The sequence below is a fragment of the Oncorhynchus kisutch genome, linkage group LG26 (genome assembly GCF_002021735.2).
Source record: "Oncorhynchus kisutch isolate 150728-3 linkage group LG26, Okis_V2, whole genome shotgun sequence".
Lineage (NCBI taxonomy): Eukaryota > Metazoa > Chordata > Actinopteri > Salmoniformes > Salmonidae > Oncorhynchus > Oncorhynchus kisutch.
The window spans coordinates 32,657,056-32,664,450 of record NC_034199.2 but is presented as its reverse complement, the minus strand read 5'-3'; the positions used below and the strand labels follow the sequence as shown (position 1 = coordinate 32,664,450).

General features: G+C 42.9%; 1 protein-coding gene across 34 annotated transcripts in view; it reads right to left on the bottom strand.

Moving 5' to 3' along the window:
- Positions 1–7,395, bottom strand: part of LOC109870734 (microtubule-associated protein 2) — a 178,610-nt gene that overhangs the window by 127,807 nt on the left and 43,408 nt on the right. For all 34 annotated transcript variants that reach the window (XM_031806184.1, XM_031806182.1, XM_031806186.1 and 31 more), the window contains exon 2: positions 1–85. This exon is cut by the window's left edge and continues 1 nt beyond it. The gene's annotated coding sequence lies outside the window, so the exon portion shown is untranslated. The remainder of the gene's footprint in view (positions 86–7,395) is intronic.

Genomic DNA, 7,395 nt, shown 5'->3' with positions numbered 1-7,395 from the left:
TGGTGAGAGAAGGCTGAGGAGAGGATAACAGTTTTCCTTTCAGCACGCGGAGGAGAAAAAAATTATTTCAGAGACGTTCAGAGACCTGAAGAGAGAGATATCAGAGAGAGAGACAGATATCAGAGAAGGAGCGAGAGACAGGGAGAAATAGAGAAATAGAGAGAGAGACAGAAAGAGATGCTCAACATGCTCTGCTCACACCTGCTGTGATGGTCCGGGCCTAAACCACACAAAAACAATGCTAAACACTATGGAACACAAAGCTTTTACTATCTCTTCCTGGAATATACCAGGCCTGAGGTCATCTGCTGTTGGCCTAAAGAGCAAGAACCCAGACTTCATCAAATAAATTGGAAACACAGACATTGTCATTCTACAAGAAACATGGTATAAAGGAGACGGACCCAATGGTTGCCCTCTAGGTTACAGAGAGCTGGTAGTCCCATCCACCAAACTACCAGATGTGAAGCAGAGAAGAGACTCAGGGGCAGTGGCGACCTGTCATTCAACCTGTTTTGAGGCCCACATTTTTTGTCATTTAAAAAATATAGATATATATATATATTTGTTTAAAAAAATAGGGGGGCTTGCATGTTAGTTTAGCATTAATACGTGTCACTTGCAAACAATGTAAAAAATAATATATATATATATATAATTGAGTTAATAAATCTGCATACAACCATGGTCTCTTTTTTGTCAGGTCCAAAATGCAGGTGTTTCAGTCTTGCTCAGTGCTTTCTGTGGTGGTGAGGCGAGCCAGCAGAAAATAACATAATTGCGCCGGGATTGGCTAAGTATTCTTTCACTCATAGGGACATTGCGCAATCGCCTAGCTTCAGTACTTTCGTAATGGTAGACATCCAGAATGTTGGCCCTTTGGGTCCTACCATAGAGTTATATTTAAAGTGCCCTTCAAAGAAGGTTCAAGGTCATTGGCCACAGAAATGATGTCAAATCATGTTATATGTACAGTAGCTTTGATTGGACTGATCATGTCAACATCTTACTTTTACAATTTTAGCTAGCAGTCGTCATCGTGAAACAAGTATACTGGCAAATCCTTTTTAATCCTTGTCATATGAAGAGAAATAATGAAGAGAAAATATAGATAAAACGTATCGGTGCTCATCGGCCATTGTACATAAACATTACACAAGTTGGAAATTGCACATTTCAGTGGCTAACCGCAAGCATTGCAGTGGCTAACCGCAAGCATTGCAGTGGCTAACCGCAAGCATTTCAGTGGCTAACCGCAAGCATTTCAGTGGCTAACCGCAAGCATTGCAGTGGCTAACCGCAAGCATTGCAGTGGCTAACCGCAAGCATTTCAGTGGCTAACCGCAAGCATTTCAGTGGCTAACCGCAAGCATTGCAGTGGCTAACCGCAAGCATTGCAGTGGCTAACCGCAAGCATTGCAGTGGCTAACCGCAAGCATTGCAGTGGCTAACCGCAAGCATTGCAGTGGCTAACCGCAAGCATTTCAGTGGCTAACCGCAAGCATTTCAGTGGCTAACCGCAAGCATTTCAGTGGCTAACCGCAAGCATTTCAGTGGCTAACCGCAAGCATTTCAGTGGCTAACCGCAAGCATTTCAGTGGCTAACCGCAAGCATTTCAGTGGGAAAATACGTTTTGAACGGTATTCCAACTCAGAATTGTCAATCTTTTCCTTTGATGACAAAATGTGCCAACGAAGGACCACCGTGCACAACAAGATGAGTCCAAAAATATCTTATATGCTGCTGCATAAATTATGTAATATGCCAGGGAGATATGGTCAGCCATATCAGCTATGTTTTTTTAAAGGCAGTAAACGAGGCTGAATGAACTGTTTCGTTGCCAGATAAGGTTCCGCTGATAGCCAGGTGTAGCGGTGGTAAGGCACCGCTTGGGTGGTGGGCACCGCTTGTTGCTGTTATAGTGCAATTAATGTATTGTTTAGTGTTTTGTTGTGTAGTGGCTTTGCTGGCATGCATCTAAAAAAAATAAGGGGGGGAGTTGCCCCACCAAGATTTACATGGTAAAATCGACATATGCTAATTTGATATAGAGCAGACCTAACCCACTCTAATAGTAAAACAGGAACATTTTACATCTGGCTAGAAATTAATAAGGAAATTATCTCAACAAGAGAAAAATGTTCTAATGTGTGCTACCTATACCCCCTCAGTAGAATCCCCATACTTTAATGATGAAATCTTCTCCATCCTAGAGTGGGAGATCAACAATTTCCAGGCTCAGGGACATGTACTAGTCTGTGGCGACCTAAATGCCAGAACTGACACCCTCAGCACACAGGGGGACAAAGACCTACCTGGAGGGGACAGCATTCCCTCCCCATATGCCACCTTAGACACAACTACGACAACATAATCAACAAAAACGGGTCACAACTCCTGCAGCTCTGTAGGATGCTGGGTATTACGTAGACAATTGTAGGCTTCGAGGGGACTCCTATGGTAGGTACACCTATAGCTCATATGTAGACTACTTTATCACTGACCTCAACCCAGAGTCTCTTAGAGCGTTCACAGTCAGTCCACTGACACCTCTATCAGATCACAGCAAAATCACACTCTACTTTAACATAGCTTTGCTCAATCATGAGGCATCAAAGCCAAAGGAACTGAATAATATTAAGAAATGCTCTAGACGGAATGAAAGTAGTGTGTAAATCTACCAAAAAACTATTAGGCAACAACAAATTCAATCCCTTTTAGAACATTTCCTGAACAAAAAAGGTGTAACCTTAAACAGTATATTTGACCTCTCAGCTTCCCTATCAAATCAAAACATTTCAAGCAGACAACCTAAGAAAATTAACAGCAACGACAAATGGTTTGATGAATAATGCAAAAACCTAAGAAAGAAATTGAGAAACCTATCCAACCAAAAACATAGGAGACACAGAAAAAGAGACCCAGAGTGTACGCCGTCACCATGGTGAATCACTAAAACAATACAGAAATACAAGGAACAGCACGTCAGAAATCAGCTCAAAGTAATTGAAGAATCCAAAGAATCTAACCACTTCTGTGGTCATCCTGTCTGGGTTGGCGCCCCCCCTTGGGTTGTGCCATGGCGGAGATCTTTGTGGGCTATACTCTGCCCTGTCTCAGGATGGTAAGTTGGTGGTTGAAGATATCCCTCTAGTGGTGTGGGGGCTGTGCTTTTCCCAAAGTGGGTGGGGTTATATCCTTCCTGTTTGGCCCTGTCCGGGGGTGTCCTCGGATGGGTCCACAGTGTCTCCTGACCCCTCCTGTCTCAGCCTCCAGTATTTATGCTGCAGTAGTTTATGTGTCGGGGGGTTAGCCACTATATCTGGAGTACTTCTCCTGTCCTATTCGGTGTCCTGTGTGAATCTAAGTGTGCGTTCTCTAATTCTCTCCTTCTCTCTTTCTTTCTCTCTCTCGGAGGACCTGAGCCCTAGGACCATGCCCCAGGACTACCTGACATGATGACTCCTTGCTGTCCCCAGTCCACCTGGCCGTGCTGCTGCTCCAGTTTCAACTGTTCTGCTTTATTATTATACGACCATGCTGGTCATTTATGAACATTTGAACATCTTGGCCATGTTCTGTTATAATCTCCACCCAGCACAGCCAGAAGAGGACTGGCCACCCCACATAGCCTGGTTCCTCTCTCTAGGTTTCTTCCTAGGTTTTGGCCTTTCTAGGGAGTTTTTCCTAGACACCGTGCTTCTACACCTGCATTGCTTGCTGTTTGGGGTTTTAGGCTGGGTTTCTGTACAGCACTTTGAGATATCAGCTGATGTACGAAGGGCTATATAAATACATTTGATTGGATTTTGATTTGATTTGGGAATTTTCTGGGAAAATTGGAAAACTCTAAACAAACAACAATACGAAGAGTTATCTATCCAAAACAGAGATGTATGGATAAACCACTTCTCCAATCTTTTTGGCTCTATAACAAAGAACAAACAGCAAAAACAGATACATGATCAAATACAAATCTTAGAATCAACTATTAAAGACTAACAAAACCCACTGGATTCTCCAATCACATTGAATGAACTACAGGACAAAATACAAACCCTCCAACACGAAAAGGCCTGTGGGGTTGATGGTATTCTAAATGTAATTATAAAATATACAGACCACAAATTCCAATTGGCAATACTTAAACTCTTTTACATCATCAGCACTGGCATATTCCTCAATATTTGGAGCCAAGGACTGATCACTCCAATCCATAAAAGTGGAGACAAGTATGACCCCAATAACTACTGTGGGATATGAGTCAACAGCAACCTTGGGAAAATCCTATGCATTATCATTAACATTAGACTCATATATTTCCTCTGCGAAAACAATGAACTGAGCAAATGTCAAATTGGCTTTTTATGAAATTACTGTTCGACAGACCACGTATTCACCCTAACTGACAATCTAATAAGCCAAAACAATGGCAAAGTCTTCTCACGCTTTGTTGATTTCAAAAAAGCTTGACTCAAATTGGCATGAGGGCCTGTTATACAAATTGATGGAAAGTGGTATTGGGGGAAAAACATACAACATTATAAAATCCATGTACACAAACAACAAGTATTAAAATTGGCAAAGAACACACACATTTCTTTCCACAGGGCCGGGGGGTGAGACAGGGATGCAGCTTAAGCCCCACACTCTTCAACATACAGTTGAAATCTGAAGTTTATATACACTTAGGTTGGAGTCATGAAAACTTGTTTTTCAACCACTCCACAAATTTCTTGTTAACAAACTATAGTTTAAGCAAGTCGGTTAGGACATCTACTTTGTGCTTTATACAAGTAATCTTTCCAAAAATTGTTTACAGACAGATTATTTCGCTGTATCACAATTCCAGTGGGTCAGAAGTTTACGTACACTAAATTGACAGTGCCTTTAAACAGATTCCAGAAAATTCCAGAAAATTATGTCATGGCTTTAGAAGCTTCTGATAGACTGATTGACCTAATTTGAGTCAATTGGAGGTGTACCTGTGGATGTATTTCAAGGCCTACCGTCAAACTCAGTGCCTCTTTGCTTGACATCATGAGAAAATCAAAAGAAATCAGCCAAGACCTTAGAAAAAAAATTGTAGACCTCCACAAGTCTGGTTCATCCTTGGGAGCAATTTCCAAACGCCTGAAGGTACCATGTTCATCTGTACAAATAATAGTACACAGGTATAAACACCATGGGACCACGCAGCCATCACATCGCTCAGGAAGGAGACACGTTCTGTCTCCTAGGTTATGAACGCACTTTGGTGCGAAAAGTGCAAATCAATCCAAGAACAACAGCAAAGGACCTTGTGAAGATGCTGGAGAAAACAGGTACAAAAGTATCTATATACAAGGTAAAACAAGTCCTATATCGACATAACCTGAAAGGCCACTCAGCAAGAAAGAAGCAACTGCTCCAAAACCGGCAGTAAAAAAGCCAGACTACGGTTTGCAACTGCACATGGGGACAAATATTGTACTTTTTGGAGAACTTTCCTCTGGTCTGATGAAACAAAAATAGAACTGTTTGGCAATAATGACCATCGTTATGTTTGAAGGAAAAAGGGGGAGGCTTGCAAGCCGAAGATCACCATCCCAACCGTGAAGCACGGGGATGGCAGCAAATGGACAATGACCTCAAGCATACTTCCAAAGTTGTGGCAAAATGGCTTCATGACAACAAGGTAAAGGTATTGGAGTGGCCATCACAAAGCCCTGACCTCAATCCTATAATTACACCAGCTCTGTCAGGAGGAATGGGCCAGAATTCACCCAACTTCACCAAACTGCTTGTGGAAGCTATCCGAAACGTTTGACCCAAGTTAAACAATTTAAAATCAATGCTACCACATACTAATTGAGTGTATGTAAACTTCTGACCCACTGGGAATAAATCATTCTCTCTACTATTATTCTTACATTTCACTCTTTAAAAAGATCATTTTTAAATGTCAGGAATACTGAAAAACTGCGAAAAAAATTATTTGGCTAAGGTGTATGTAAACTTCCGACTTCAACTGTATATATCAATGAACTGGCGAGGGCACTAGGACAGTCTACAGCACCCGGCCTCACCCTACTAGAATCTGAAGTCAAATGTCTACTGTTTGCTGATGATCTGGTGCTTCTGTCTCCAACCAAGGAGGGCCTACAGCAGCACCTAGATCTTCTGCACAGATGGTGTCAGACCTGATCCCTGACAGTAAATCTCAGTAAAAACAAAAATAATGGTGTTCCAAAAAAGGTCCAGTTTTCAGGACCACGATTACAAAGGCCTTCAATGCCATAAAAAAGAACATAAAATAAAACATACCAATTACCAGCTAAAAATACTTGAATCAGTTACAGAACCCATTGCCCTATATGGTTGTGAGGTCTGGGGTCCGCTCACCAACCAACATTTTGAAAAATGGGACAAACACCAAATTGAGACTCTGCATGCAGAATTCTGCAAAAACATCTGTGTGCAACGTAAAACAGAAATCAATGTATGCAGAGCAGAATAAGGCCGATTCCAGTTAATTATCAAAATTGAGAAAAGAGCCATGACCATCTAAAAGCAAGCGATTCCCAAACCTTCCATAACAAACCACCTACAGAGAATTTAACCTGGAGAAGAGCCCCCTAAGCAAGCTGGTCCTGGGGCTCTGTTCACCTGTTGTATTCGGCACATGTGACAATTACAATTTGATTTGATTTAAATCATTAGGTATGGCTGACCACAGACACACAGACAAAGACCCGACTTTCTACTGGCTCCTGACACTTCCTACTTTGCACTACAGGAGTCTGTCACCTAATCCCAGTCAGCAACCTCCCACTCTGGGAACCTGCCATGGAGTCTGTCACCTAATCCCAGCAACCTCCCACTCTGGGAACAGCCATAGAGTCTGTCACCTAATCCCAGTCAGCAACCTCCCACTCTGGGAACCTGCCATGGAGTCTGTCACCTAATCCCAGTCAGCAACCTCCCACTCTGGGAACAGCATGGAGTCTGTCACCTAATCCCAGTCAGCAACCTCCCACTCTGGGAACCTGCCATGGAGTCTGTCACCTAATCTCAGTCAGCAACCTCCTACTCTGGGAACCTGCCATGGAGTCTGTCACCTAATCTCAGTCAGCAACCTCCCACTCTGGGAACAGCCATGGAGTCTGTCACCTAATCCCAGTCAGCAACCTCCCACTCTGGGAACCTGCCATGGAGTCTGTCACCTAATCTCAGTCATCAACCTCCCACTCTGGGAACAGTCATGGAGTCTGTCACCTAATCCCAGTCAGCAACCTCCCACTCTGGGAACAGCCATGGAGTCTGTCACCTAATCCCAGTCAGAAACCTCCCACTCTGGGAACAGCCATGGAGTCTGTCACCTAATCTCAGTCAGCAACCTCCCACTCTGGGAA